This window comes from Xenopus laevis, chromosome 8S (genome assembly GCF_017654675.1).
Source record: "Xenopus laevis strain J_2021 chromosome 8S, Xenopus_laevis_v10.1, whole genome shotgun sequence".
Classification (NCBI taxonomy): domain Eukaryota; kingdom Metazoa; phylum Chordata; class Amphibia; order Anura; family Pipidae; genus Xenopus; species Xenopus laevis.
In genome coordinates, this window is record NC_054386.1 from 34308740 (window position 1) to 34324625 (window position 15886).

A 15886-nucleotide genomic window follows, 5' to 3' on the forward strand; every position below is an offset into this window, starting at 1 on the left:
TGACCATATAAAAACACGAGGCCAAAGGCCGAGTGTTTTTATACAGGTCATGGAACTCCGAGGTAACTTCTAATATCCTCATATTTTACAACTGGGGGTACTTTATTTATTATAATACACAAATTTCGTTGAGTCATGTGACAGAAATGACATCAGAACTCACCGTTTATAACTGATGACATCAGAACTCACCGTTTATAAGGATATAATTTATAAGATATTCATGGCTTTTGTGTATTATATATATATAATACACAAAAGCCATGAATATCCTGTAAATTATATCCTTATAAACGGTGAGTAGTGATGTCATCAGTTATAAACGGTGAGTAGTGATATCATTTCTGTCACATGACACACTAAAATTTGTGTATTATAATAAATAAAGTACCCCCAGTTGTAAAATATGAGGATATTAGAAGTTACCTCGGAGTTCCATGACCTGTATAAAAACACTCGGCCTTCGGCCTCGTGTTTTTATATGGTCATGAAACTCCTCGGTAACTTATAATATCCTTATATTTTACAAGAGGGGGTACTTTATTCACTATATATATATATATATACACACACACACATCCCTCTATATAAACTCTACATAGATATACATATTCATCCATCTATATACACTCTACAGACATGTTCATCCATCTATATAAACTCTACATAGATATATATATTCATTCATGTATATATACACGCTACATAGATTTATATATTCATCCATCCATATACACTCTTCAGATATTTATCTTCATCCATCCATATACACTCTACAGATATATATATAGATTCATCTATATACACGCTACATAGATATATATATATATATATATATATATATATATATATATATATTCATCCATCATATTTACTCTACAGATATATATGTATTCATCCATCTATATACACTCTACGTAGATATCTATATTCATCCATCTATATACACTCTACATAGATATATGTTGTTCCATCTATATACAATCTACATAGATATACATATTCATTCATCTATATACACTCTACATAGATATACATATTCATCCATCATATACATTCTATATATACATATATATATATATATATATATATATATATATATATATTATACATCCTTCCATTTATACTCTACAGATATAAATATTCATCCATCTATATACATTCTACAGCATGACATCCCCTGCAAAGGGATCCACAGGCCTTTACAAATCAATTGTCCAATAGATGAAGCACAACAACATAAAAACCTAACACTATTTCTTATTAATAATAAAATTATATATAGAGACAACAATTAAACCATAGAAAAACAACTGTGACTTTAATAACCTGATCTATTTAAAAACCTTATTACAATAATACCACAACAAATGAATTAAACAATAATCAATACAAATCAACGACCATATACATATCTATAATAACAATCCAATTACTGAGGATGCTTAGGGAATTCCCTCAGAGGTCCACCATACACGCCCTCTACCTAACCACACATGAAGGACCTCTTTGGGTGAGCATGCCATACACTGCAAAGGGACCCACCCCTTTGGGGAACTAGCATTTCAATTGTCTACCTATACAGGCCTATACAAATCAATTGTCCAATATACTAAGTACAAAAACATTAAAATGAAACACTATCACTTATGAATAACAAGAAAATAATATACAGAGAACAAATATTCTAAAACAAACACCTAACTAACAAAACACAGATACATTGAAACACCTTATCTAGAATAAAATCCAAACCATAACCACATAACCCTGGATTTAAAGCCCTTAAAATGTTTTTTATTTAAAACACAAAAAATCTCAGAATATAAATTATCAATAATGATATAGGTATGGGATAAAAAAAATCAGCTTTCTAAAACTGCAGCTGCTTGATTTACTCCCTGCACATTCATATCTTCTATAGCTGGGGTCCCCAACCTTTTTTGTACCGGTGGCAAAAAATGTTTTTTTATTATTTTCGTGAAGACCTGGGGGTGGGCTTGGGGATGGGATCAGCAGGGGTGGGGTCGGCGGGGTCAGTGGTTTTTTTTCCGCGAGTACAAGTGGGTGGGGTCATGGATGGGGTCAGCGTGGTCGGGGTGGGGTCAGCGTCAGCAGGGGTCGTGGCGGGGTCGACAGGAAATTTGGACGCGCTGGCTCAGTGCGGGAGTGTCTAAGCCCGGAAGTTGGGGACCCCTGTTCTATAGGTTTTCTAAAAATTATTTACTTGTTTTCATCTGTTTCTTTCCATCGTTTTTGACTATGGTTTAAGGGTTTGAACCCAAATTAGTATGGATTCACCGAATCCACTATTTAGGATTCGGCCGAACCCCCCGATTCAGCCGAATACCGAACTGAATCCGAATCCTAATTTGCATATGTAAATTAGGGGTGAGAAAGGGAAAACTTTTTTAACTTCCTTATTTTGTGACAAAAAGTCACACAATTTCCCTCCCCGTCCCTAATTTGCATATGCAAATTGGGATTCGGATTTGGTTCGGCCGGGCAGAAGGATTTGGCCGAATTCGAATCCTGCTGAAAAAAGCTGAATCCTGGCTGAATCCCGAACTGAATCCTGGATTCGGTGCATCCTTACAAATTAGGCATTAAAAAATTTTGCTAGCCAGATTATTTTACACTGTTCACTCACCTGCCTAATTTGGCAGCTCTGTGTTATCTTCTATAGCTGGGGTCCCCAACCTTTTTTGTACCGGTGGCAAAAATGTTTTTTTTTATCATTATTTTCGCGACGACCTGGGGGTGGGGTTGGGGATGGGGTCGGCAGGGTTGGGGTCGGCGGGGTCAGTGGTTTTTTTCCACGAGGACCAGTGGGTGGGATCATGGATGGGGTTGGAGATGGGGTCAGCATGGTCGGGGTGGGCTCGGCGTCAGCAGGGGTCGTGGCGGGGTCGACAGTAAATTTGGACGCGCCGGCTCAGTGCGGGAGTGTCTAAGCCCGGCGGTTGGGGACCCCTGTTCTATAGGTTTTCTAAAAATTATTTACTTTGTTTTTATCTGTTTCTTTCCATCGTTTTTGACTATGGTTTAAGGGTTTGAGCCCAAATTAGTAGGAATCCACTATTTTGGATTCGGCCGAACCCCTGATTCGGCCGAATACCGAACTCAATCCGAATCCTAATTTGCATATGTAAATTAGGGGTGAGAAAGGGAAACATTTTTTAACTTCCTTATTTTGTTACAAAAAGTCACACGATTTCCCTCCCGTCCATAATTTACATATGCAAATTGGGATTCGGATTTGGTTCGGCCGGGCAGAAGGATTTGGCCGAATTCGAATCCTGCTGAAAAAGGCCGAATCCTGAACCGAATCCTGGATTTGGTGCATCCCTACAAATTAGGCATTAAAAAATTTTGCTTGCCAGATTATTTTACACTGTTCTCTCACCTGCCTAATTTGGCAGCTCTGTGTTATAAACACTGTCACTGAACTTTGCATACAACATCCCATAATAACAATGCATGGACATACCTAGCAGCATACATAATTGAAAATGTGCCTATTTGCTGGATTTTTTACAATAGACAATATAGTTATTTAACAAGAAGCAAAAAAATTTTTTACCAAACGCATAAAATCAGATTTTTAAAAATTGACAGTTATAAACTGTCACTAGACTTTGCACACAACATCCCATAATAACAACAACTCATGGACATATGTACCAGCATACATAATTAAAAATGCGCCTATTTGCTGTATTTTTTACAATAGACAATATAGTTATTTTACAAAAAGCAAAAAAAAAAATTTCAAACGCATAAGATCAGATTTTTAAAAATTGACAGTTATAAACTGTCACTAGACTTTGCACACAACATCCCATAATAACAACATCCCATAATAACAACATCCCATAATAACAACAATGCATGGACATACCAAACCAACCCTCCTATTCTGACACATTAAAACTTCGTCCAGAAAATGAAAAGTCTAAGTTCAAAACATGCATTTTCAAAATAGAAGCTCAAAATCACAATATGGCAGCTCTGTGGCAGTTATAAACTGTCACTAGACTTTGCACACAAAATCCCATAATAACAGCATCTCATAATAACACCAATGCATGGACATATGTACCAGCATACATAATTGAAAATGTGCCTATGTGCTGTGTTTTTTACAATAGACAATATAGTTATTTAACAAGAAGCAAAAAATTTTTTACCAAACACATAAAATCAGATTTTTAAAAATTGACAGTTATAAACTGTCACTAGACTTTGCACGCAACATCCCATGGACATATGTATCAGCATACTTAATTAAAAATTAGCCTATTTGCTGAATTCTCCCATTTCTCTAATTAAATGGCTTTATATTGCCCATCGGTAACAGTACCTATCCTTATAACAATAACCAAGAACTCTGAGGTTTATATGCTTTATGTATTTAGTTATCAAACTAACCCTCCTATTCACTAACATATGAAGATTTACTGCAGAAATTGGAAAAAATGATTCTCAAAACACGTTGTCAAAAAAAGCTGCAGCAAACTCACAATACAATAGAGTTAATTAACAAGATTTTTTTTAAAAAAAAATCAAATCAGCATTTACAATGGCATCTTACTTGTTTCCCTCTGCTGCCTGCTCGTCTGCTTTCGTGATTTTTTTTTTTTCACAGAGACCTCTCTTTGCTCCCCAGTGTTTCCCCTTGTTCCCTACCTTTGTCATCTTCTCTCTTTCATCTCCTTCTTCCAATTTTGGACGTGTCAGGTCAGGTCCAAAAGCGCAGAGGAAATCACCTGCTCTTCGGCTGATCGTCTCACCTAACTGACAGAAAAACGGCAGTTATCTGGGTCATGTGACCATGGAGCATGTGACCAGGGCTATGTGTGTGTGTGATTTCTACAACTACAGTTGAAATACTTGGATATTTCTAATCCAGGCTGCACACTGTTAATCAGCAGGTACATACCCCCCTTCCAAGCCACGGCTCACACTCCCGGCATCTCAGCAGAAAGTTCCCAGGAAGTCTCTTAGTAAATACATTTGAGCCCTGGGTCTAGAGATTTGTGTTTCCCTCAGGCTTCCCCCCTTCCTGCAGCTCACACCATATTGTCTGGGAGTCCCCTGGGGAAGTAGTGAGGCCACTGCCAGTGTCTGCATCTATTGCCGATACCCTACCAGACTAACTCAGCGCAACAAGTGCAATTAGTGAAATGATTGAGAGCTACTTCCTGTCATTCGGCGCGATGGCTCGGGGACATTTCCACATGTTCCTCAGCTGCTCGTCTCGGCTACTGAAGATGGATGTAGGCAGCAGCCGCATCACGTTTTCCTCATAACTCCATCGCGTAAGAAATTCCTCATCAGCAGCGTGACGTGCAGTTACTTACTAATCACTGCTTTGCCATTACATTGGGGACGTGCTGAGATTACAGCCTGAGCTAATAACGGTCTCCCCTAGTTACACCTGTACCATAGAGTTTGACAGCGGGACAGGATTCTTTCATGTCACTAACAGTAGAGTCACGTCACACGAACTCCAGCTTCTGATTGGACAGAGATAACAGGACTAGTACCCTAAATTCTCATTGGCTACCCGCAGTGAATCCAACAAGTGGCTGAGTCTGGCTGCTGCACCAGGGAACGGCACAGGTTCCTGCCCCAGCGCTGCCATGAATTCCCCGGCACTGCAAGACTGTGTGCGGGAGGGGGATTCAACAGAACTACCGGGACATGCAGGTCAATCGTGTGTTGCCTGGGCACCAACATACTCTCCTGCTTTTTAGCGGGAGCTGCTGTGATACAAGTTAAACTCCGCCCAGGGACACGCTCATTGGTGGGGCTGCGGCGTGCTAGTGTTTTGCTGGCCTAATATGGGAGCTTGTCTCTGTGTGGGAACTGTACAAGTGATGATTAGAACCTTTTACTTACAAAAATTATGGTTCTCAGCGTATGAGGGAAAGAACTCCTCTCCCCCTCTGAAAGCAGCATCAGTAGTTTGATCAGTAGAAAAGCTCCGTTGTTGTTTCACAGTAGCTGCTCTCCTTCTGCAGCTCCCCCTCCCCTTTCACTAACCATGTGGAAATAAAGGTGGACTGAACTTTCCTGCCACATATAAGTCTGTATGCGAGTAGTGAGACACGTGAGTATCAGATAAGCAGCAAAATCAAACTGGAGCAGCTACACTCACGCGTCTCACTACTCGCATACAGACTTATATGTGGCAGGGAAGTTCAGTCCACCTTTATTTCCACATGGTTAGTGAAAGGGGAGGGGGAACTGCAGAAGAGGAGCAGCTACTGTGAAACAACAACGGAGCTTTTCTACTGATCAAACTACTGATGCTGCTCTCAGAGGGGGTGCTGGCTGCAGGGGCAGAGCTGCTTTAATAAGTGGACAGCTGCACGGGGCACACTTATTTTGGGGGCCCATGGCTGACTTGTAATGTTTTTTGCCTTTATTTATTAAATAAGTACTTGGTGCTGGCTCCCTCCCCTGGCCGATCCACTTACATTTCGCACCCACCCCCCCCCAACCCGGTGAAGTGGAAACGGCCAGAGGAGGAAAGGAAGCTCTGCCTGCAACTGCCTCAGTCTGCAGAGAGGGAGCTGGAAGAGGAGTAGAGTGGTGCGTCACACGCAGGTGCCTCGCTGGTCTGTAGCTGCTGCTCAAGTTTAGCAAATCCTCCTGATGTCGGCGCTTGTTGTACCCAGCTGTCACACTCGCACACCATGACTCTGCTCGGCCCCAGCCTCTCCAGGAATCCACCAGACACCTTCACTGAATCTAGGTGAGAGTGCGTCAATGTGTTCATCTGCTTGTCTCTTTTCCTGCTGTGGGTTCTGGCCTGGGGGGTATTTTTACATGGATCTGCCCCTTGCCATCCTGCTGTGGGTTCTGGGGGTATTTGTACATGGCATTGCCCCTTGCCATCCTTTTGGGGGTATTAATCTATGCAATTGCCCCTTGCCATCTTTCTGTGGGTTTTGGGGAGTATCTATACATGGAATTGCCCAATGCCATCCTTCTTGGGGATATTTATACATGGAATAGCCCCTTGCCATCCTGCCATAGTTCTGGGGGTTATCTATACATGCATTTGCCCCTTGCTATCCTGCTGTGGGTTCTGGGTGGTATTATTTGTACATGGCATTGCCCCTTGCCATCCTTTTGGGGGTATTAATACATGCAATTATCCCTTGCCATCTTGCTGGGGTTCTGGGGTATCTATACATGGATTTGCCCCTTGCCATCTTGCCGTGGGTTCTGGGGGGTATCTATACATGCATTTGCCCCTTGCCATCCTGCCGTTGGTTCTGGGGGTATCTATACATGGAATTGCTCTTTGCCATCCTTCTGGGGGCTATCTATACATGGAATAGCCCCTTGCCATCCTACCATGGGTTCTGGGCTGGTATTTTTACATGGATTTGCCCCTTGCCATCTTGCTGTGGGTTGTGGTGGTATTTGTACATGGCATTGCCCCTTTCCATCCTTTGGTGGGTATTTATACATGCAATTGCCCCTTGCCATCTTGCTGTGGGTTCTGGGGGGTTTCTATACATGGAATTGCCCCTTGCCATCCTTCTGGGGGATATTTATTCATGGAATAGCCCCTTGCCATCCTGCTGTGGGTTCTGGGGGGGGGTATTTTTACATGGATTTGCCCCATGCCATCCTGCTGTGGGTTGTGGTGGTATCTATACATGGACTTGCCCCATGCCATCCTTCTGGGGGATATTTCTACATGGAATAACTCCTTGCCATCCTGCCGTGGGTTCTGGGGGTTATCTATACATGCATTTGCCCCTTGCCATCCTGCTGTTGGTTCTGGGGGGTATCTATACATGGAATTGCTCTTTGCCATCCTTCTAGGGGGTATCTATACATGGAATAGCCCCTTGCCATCCTGCCATGGGTTCTGGGCTGGTATTTTTACATGGATTTGCCCTTTGCCATTCTGCTGTGGGTTCTGGGGTTTATCAATACATGGATTTGCCCTTTGCCATCCTGCTGTGGTTTCTGGGGGGTATCTATACATGGGATTGCCCCATGTCATCCTTCTGGGGGATATTTATTCATGGAATAGCCCCTTGCCATCCGGCTGTGGGTTCGGGGGGGGGGTATTTTTACATAGATTTTCCCCATGCCATCCTGCTGTGGGTTGTGGTGGTATTTGTACATGGCATTGCCCCTTTCCATCCTTTGGTGGGTATTTATACATGCAATTGCCCCTTGCCATCTTGCTGTGGGTTCTGGGGGGTTTCTATACATGGAATTGCCCCTTGCCATCCTTCTGGGGGATATTTATTCATGGAATAGCCCCTTGCCATCCTGCTGTGGGTTCTGGGGGGGGTATTTTTACATGGATTTGCCCCATGCCATCCTGCTGTGGGTTGTGGTGGTATCTATACATGGACTTGCCCCATGCCATCCTTCTGGGGGATATTTCTACATGGAATAACTCCTTGCCATCCTGCCGTGGGTTCTGGGGGTTATCTATACATGCATTTGCCCCTTGCCATCCTGCTGTTGGTTCTGGGGGGTATCTATACATGGAATTGCTCTTTGCCATCCTTCTAGGGGGTATCTATACATGGAATAGCCCCTTGCCATCCTGCCATGGGTTCTGGGCTGGTATTTTTACATGGATTTGCCCTTTGCCATTCTGCTGTGGGTTCTGGGGTTTATCAATACATGGATTTGCCCTTTGCCATCCTGCTGTGGTTTCTGGGGGGTATCTATACATGGGATTGCCCCATGTCATCCTTCTGGGGGATATTTATTCATGGAATAGCCCCTTGCCATCCGGCTGTGGGTTCGGGGGGGGGGGGGGGTATTTTTACATAGATTTTCCCCATGCCATCCTGCTGTGGGTTGTGGTGGTATTTGTACATGGCATTGCCCCTTTCCATCCTTTGGTGGGTATTTATACATGCAATTGCCCCTTGCCATCTTGCTGTGGGTTCTGGGGGGTTTCTATACATGGAATTGCCCCTTGCCATCCTTCTGGGGGATATTTATTCATGGAATAGCCCCTTGCCATCCTGCTGTGGGTTCTGGGGGGGGTATTTTTACATGGATTTGCCCCATGCCATCCTGCTGTGGGTTGTGGTGGTATCTATACATGGACTTGCCCCATGCCATCCTTCTGGGGGATATTTCTACATGGAATAACTCCTTGCCATCCTGCCGTGGGTTCTGGGGGTTATCTATACATGCATTTGCCCCTTGCCATCCTGCTGTGGGTTCTGGGGGGTTTCTATACATGGAATTGCCCCTTGCCATACTGCTGTGGGTTCTTGGGGGGGGGGTTATCTATACATGCATTTGCCCCTTGCCATCTTGCTGGGGGTATTTGTACATGGCATTGCGCCATGCCATCCTTTTGTGGGTATTAATACATGCATTTGCCCCATGCCATCCTGCTGTGGGTTCTGGGGGCTATCTATACATGGATTTGCCCCATGCCATCCTGCTGTGGGTTCCTGGGGGGGTATTTTTACATGGATTTGCCCCTTGCCATTCTGCCGTGTATTCTGGGGGGTATCTATACATGGAATTGCCCCGTGCCATCCTTCTGGGGGATATTTATACATGGAATAGCTCCTTGCCATCCTGCCGTGGGTTCTGGGAGGTATCTATACATGCATTTGCCCCTTGCTATCCTGCTGTGGGTTCTGGGGGTATTTGTATATGGCATTGCCCCATGCCATCCTTTTGGGGGTATTAATCTATGCAATTGCCCCTTGCCATCTTTCTGTGGGTTTTGGGGGGTATCTATACATGCATTTGCCCCTTGCTATCCTGCTGTGGGTTCTGGGGGTATTTGTATATGGCATTGCCCCATGCCATCCTTTTGGGGATATTTATACATGCAATTGCCCCTTGCCATCTTTCTGTGGGTTTTGGGGGGTATCTATACATGCATTTGCCCCTTGCCATCCTGCTGTGGGTTCTGGGTGGTATTAATACATGCAATAGCCCCTTGCCGTCCTGCTGTGGGTTCTGGGGGATATCTATACATGGATTTGCCCCTTGCCATCTTGCTGTGGGTTCTGGCGAGTATCTATACATGGAATTGCCCCATGCCATCCTTCTGGGGGATATTTATACATGGAATAGCCCCTTGCCATCCTGCCGTGGGTTCTGGAGGTTTTCTATACATGGATTTGCCCCTTGCCATCCTGCTGTGGGTTCTGGGGGGTATCTATACATGGATTTGCCCCTTGCCATCTTGCTGTGGGTTCTGGGGGGGCATCTATACATGGCATTGCCCCATGCCATCCTTTTGGGGGTATTAATACATGCAATTGCCCCTTGCCATCCTGCCATGGGTTCTGGGCTGGTATTTTTACATGGATTTGCCCCTTGCCATCCTGCTGTGGGTTCTGGGGGGTATCTATACATGGAATTTCCCCATGCTATCCTTCTGGGGGATATTTATTCATGGAATAGCCCCTTGCCATCCTGCTGTGGGTTCGGGGGGGGGGGTAATTTTTACATGGATTTACCCCATGCCATCCTGCTGTGGGTTGTGGTGGTATTTGAACATGGCATTGCCCCTTTCCATCCTTTGGTGGGTATTTATACATGCAATTGCCCCTTGCCATCTTGCTGTGGGTTCTGGGGGGTTTCTATACATGGAATTGCCCCTTGCCATCCTTCTGGGGGATATTTATACATGGAATAGCCCCTTGCCATCGTGCTGTGGGTTCTGGGGGGGGGGTATTTTTACATGGATTTGCCCCATGCCATCCTGCTGTGGGTTGTGGTGGTATCTATACATGGAATAGCTCCTTGCCATCCTGCCGTGGGTTCTGGGGGTTATCTATACATGCATTTGCCCCTTGCCATCCTGCTGTTGGTTCTGGGGGGTATCTATACATGCATTTGCCCCTTGCCATCTTGCTGGGGGTATTTGTACATGCAATTGCCCCATGCCATCCTGCTGTGGGTTCTGGGGGCTATCTATACATGGATTTGCCACTTGCCATCCTGCTGTGGGTTCCTGGGGGGGTATTTTTACATGGATTTGCCCCTTGCCATCCTGCCGTGTACTCTGGGGGGTATCTATACATGGAATTGCCCCGTGCCATCCTTCTGGGGGATATTTATACATGGAATAGCTCCTTGCCATCCTGCTGTGGGTTCTGGGAGGTATCTATACATGCATTTGCCCCTTGCTATCCTGCTGTGGGTTCTGGGGGTATTTGTATATGGTATTGCCCCATGCCATCCTTTTGGGGGTATTAATCTATGCAATTGCCCCTTGCCATCTTTCTGTGGGTTTTGGGGGGTATCTATACATGCATTTGCCCCTTGCCATCCTGCTGTGGGTTCTGGGTGGTATTAATACATGCAATAGCCCCTTGCCGTCCTGCTGTGGGTTCTGGGGGATATCTATACATGGATTTGCCCCTTGCCATCTTGCTGTGGGTTCTGGCGAGTATCTATACATGGAATTGCCCCATGCCATCCTTCTGGGGGATATTTATACATGGAATAGCTCCTTGCCATCCTACCGTGGGTTCTGGGGGTTTTCTATACATGGATTTGCCCCTTGCCATCCTGCTGTGGGTTCTTGGGGGTATCTATACATGGATTTGCCCCTTGCCATCTTGCTGTGGGTTCTGGGGGGGGCATCTATACATGGCATTGCCCCATGCCATCCGTTTGGGGGTATTAATACATGCAATTGCCCCTTGCCATCCTGCTGTGGGTTCTGGGGGCTATCTATACATGGATTTGCCCCTTGCCATCCTGCCGTGGATTCTGGGGGGTATCTATACATGGAATTGCCCCGTGCCATCCTTCTGGGGGATATTTATACATGGAATAGCTCCTTGCCATCCTGCCGTGGGTTCTGGGAGGTATCTATACATGCATTTGCCCCTTGCCATCCTGCTGTGGGTTCTGGGTTGTATTAATACATGCAATAGCCCCTTGCCGTCCTGCTGTGGGTTCTGGGGGCTATCTATACATGGATTTGCCCCTTGCCATCTTGCTGTGGGTTCTGGGGGGTATCTATACATGCATTTGCCCCTTGCTATCCTGCTCTGGGTTCTGGGGGGTATTTATAAATGGAATTGCCACATGCCATCCTGCTGTGGGTTCTGGGGGTATTTTTACATGGCATTGCCTCATGCCATTTTTTTGGGGGTATTAATCTATGCAATTGCCCCTTGCCATCTTTTTGTGGGTTTTAGGGGGGGTATCTATACATGGATTTCCCCCTTGCCATCTTGCTGTGGGTTCTGGGTGGTATTAATACATGCAATAGCCCCTTGCCATCCTGTTGTGGGTTCTGGGGTCGTATCTATACATGGAATTGCCCTTGCCATACTGCTGTGGGTTCTTGGGGGGGGGGGGGGGGGGGGGGTTATCTATACATGCATTTGCCCCTTGCCATCTTGCTGGGGGTATTTGTACATGGCATTGCCCAATGCCATCCTTTTGGGGGTATTAATACATGCAATTGTCCCATGCCACCCTGCTGTGGGTTCTGGGGGCTATCTATACATGGATTTGCCACTTGCCATCCTGCTGTGGGTTCCTGGGGGGTATTTTTACATGGATTTGCCCCTTGCCATTCTGCTGTGGGTTCCTGGGGGGGTATTTTTACATGGATTTGCCCCTTGCCATCCTGCGTTGGGTTTTGGGGGATAGAAGTAGTGGAGATCTCACTCACAGGTCTTAAGTGTAGTAAATAACTTTTTATTGTGGACAATCGCTGATGTTTCGGCTGATACAACAGCCTTTCTCAAAGTGTATATACATATACAGTACATATACATGGAATAGCCCCTTGCCATCCTGCAGTGGGTTCTGGGGGGTATTTTTACATGGAATTGCCCCATGCCATCCTTCTGGGGGATATGTATACATGGAATAGCCCCTTGCCATCCTGCCATGGGTTCTGGGGGTTATCTATACATGGAATTGCCCCTTGCCATCCTGCTGTGGGTTCTGGGAGTATTTATACATGGCATTGCCCCTTGCCATCCTTCTGGGGGTATCTATACACGACATTGCCCCTTGCCATCCTTCTGGGGGGGTATCTATACATGGAATTGCCCCTTGCCATCCTGCCATGGGTTCTGGGAGTATTTATACATGGCATTGCCCCTTGCCATCCTTCTGGGGGGTATCTATACACGACATTGCCCCTTGCCATCCTTCTGGGGGGGTATCTATACATGAAATTGCCCCTTGCCATCCTTCTGGGGGGTATCTATACACACCACTGCCCCTTGCCATCCTTCTGGGGGTTATCTACAGGTATACATGAAATTGCACCTTGCCATCCTGCTGTGAATTATATGGTTATTTATACATGGAACTACTACTGTGTTCATCCTTCAGTTTTTAATTTATTTGACTTCTCTTTCTGGCCTGGCTTTCAAATGGGGGGTCACGGAGTAGAATTTTTTACCTACCAGTCTTGAACTGCATGAATGTTCACTCACATTTAGCTACCTGCTGCCTGGTAGTATCCATAGTGAAGTCTGCAAAGGGTTCTACCAGGGAGTTTGTAGGAGGCTGTATAATAAGTTTTGGACCATTACTTATTATGCACCTTCAGGTCTATAGATTTAAGTAGCATTGGTTTCTATTAAACTGGAGACAGTATGCAAATCCCCATGTGCTGTTGTGGTTTTTTTATTTTATTTTTCTTTTAATCCATAGATCTCAATATGGATAGCATTCCCAGAGAGGTGTATGGTGCCATGGAGAAACTGCAGGTGAGTAATCCCAGCCTACATGCTGGTCCGGCACAAATATTCATTGCATGTACTTGTTCCAGTTCCTTGCGTATGTAACTAGGGTTGCCACCTTTTCTTATGTTTTTTAGCGGCTGGTGGGGCGAACAAAAGGGGCGGGCCGTGATGTCAAAAGGGACGGGCCACATCGCGGAGAATCATAGACTGAGGGGGGAAAAAGGTAAATTACAGGGGATTAGGGGCAGGCCGAGGGCTCTTTTTGAAGGGTATTACAAATTTACCGGCAGCTACATTGCCGGTAAATTTGTAATAACGGCCTTGGCAGATGTTTTACCGGCTAGGCCGGTAAAATACCGGCCGGGTGGCAACCCTATATGTAACGCGGGGGGGGGCAACAGAGTGAGCTCTAGTACTGTAGAGGGATGTTGCTTCTATCTTGCTTATCCTAACTCCTATTCCTACATCATTTATCTAATCACATTTTGCCTCATTGTAGCTCTGGAGGAAGTCGTCTTAGAAGAGGATGGGAGACAGGAAGTCCAGCCATTGCCTCATTTGGCAGCTCCTAAGGAACGACTAAACACCTGGATCAGAAGACCCAACCACTAAACAAATTATGTAACTTCTGAATGAGATACACAATCCCCAGGAAAGGCCCGGTGCCCTGCTGCAGAATCCATGCATCCCTTTTTCTTCCGTGCTGACGAAAATGACGAGGTCTGAATTATGGTGATTTGAGGGAGGAGTTGACCGATGCATCCCTCCTTTTCCCATGCCAACGCCTGCTTGTGCTGGGATTCATTTTCTCCAAGGACACATTAGAAACAATTGCTTTGCGATGGGGGAATTGCTGGAGATTGGCAATTAATGGGATGGATGTGGAGAACTGTTGCCTTTCTGTACTGAATTTCGGGTCCCATAGTGAATAGTCAGTGAAATGTGGAGTATTTTCTTCCACCCAAGGGAACCACTATATTGCACAGACCAATGGTTTATACCATTTAGTGCAGATTTGTTTCCACACTCTAGTTTAAAGCTGCTATTTTCACCTGCTACCCTTGGGGGAGGGGGCTCAACCCCATCCACTTGAATAGTCAAGTCTTATTTCTGGATTTTCACATATCTGAAGCACTACTGTTTGATATGATGTTTTTTTTTTTTTAACAGCTGCAAAAGTTAAGGATTATGGATTTTTTTAGCTCAAAAATGGTCAATGAAAGATATGTTATTGAAGCTGTATCCAAACTCAAGTCTTTCTAGGGGAAATTCCTGAAAGAATCGACTGAACCCAGTACATTGTCAGGCACATTGTGCAGCTCTGTAATGATACCAGTTCAGGCTGCAATCAGTCCGGCTTCATACAAGGCATATGGAGGTTGTTTTTAAATGAGTAGTAGCAGAAGACTTAGACCTAAGCAGTGGATAAAAATGATATACTGACGAGCATTACATGAGCAGAAGCATATTTATTTTATATTTGAAAGTAGTACACATTCAAGTTTTGAGGAATTTGCACCTTGCCCTTCTCTCTGCTTAAAGGGCCATATGACCGTGTACAATGTCTGTGTCCTGGATAATTTTTCACTTTAACTTTTTTAGATTTCATGATGTTGGCAGTTTTTTAATTCATGCATATATCTTGAATGTGTAACCTTTGGTGCCTCCTGTTGTTTGACCCATGCAAAGCTGCAAAAGCTTAAAGGATCAGTAACATCAATTTTTTAAAAAAAATTGGTTAGTATAGAACGAAAAAAAACCACAAAGACATATTTAAACTTTTAAATCACTAAGTCTTTAGTATTAAAAAATAATTTACCCAAACTGCGATTGAGCTCCTCTTCAGAAAAGTCAACACGCCCACAATGCATCATACGGCGCTTGAAGTGGAGTTTCGGTTAGTTATTTCTTAATAAAGAGTTAGCGATTTAAAAGTTTGTCCTTTTTTTTTTTTTTTTTTTTTTTTTTTTAAATTTGTTAATAGTCCTTTAATTTACTGAAGGAGGAAGCATCTCCTGCTGCTTATCTCTCTCTTTTTCAATGTTACAGGAGTGATAGACCTGAGCAGGTAAAGCCCCGGAAGACCCTCCCTGCTTCAGTAAATTAAGCTGTTGCTCTACTCTTGGGGTACTAGGCTTACACGTTCATGATATTACCAGCATAAAAACTGCTAATACATTTAAAGGAGAACC

General features: G+C 44.4%; 1 long non-coding RNA gene across 3 annotated transcripts; it reads left to right on the plus strand.

Annotated features, from left to right (window-relative positions):
* The first annotated feature begins 6351 nt into the window (after positions 1-6351).
* On the plus strand, positions 6352-15628 carry LOC121397666. Of its 3 annotated transcripts, XR_005963814.1 has the most exons (4): positions 6352-6763; positions 13663-13718; positions 13829-13917; positions 14194-15628. It is a non-coding gene; the product is annotated as an uncharacterized LOC121397666 (long non-coding RNA). The 3 variants fall into 3 exon arrangements; XR_005963813.1 differs by lacking the exon at positions 13829-13917 and having other exon boundaries at positions 6532-6763; XR_005963812.1 differs by lacking the exon at positions 13663-13718 and having other exon boundaries at positions 6532-6763.
* The last annotated feature ends 258 nt before the right edge of the window (positions 15629-15886 follow it).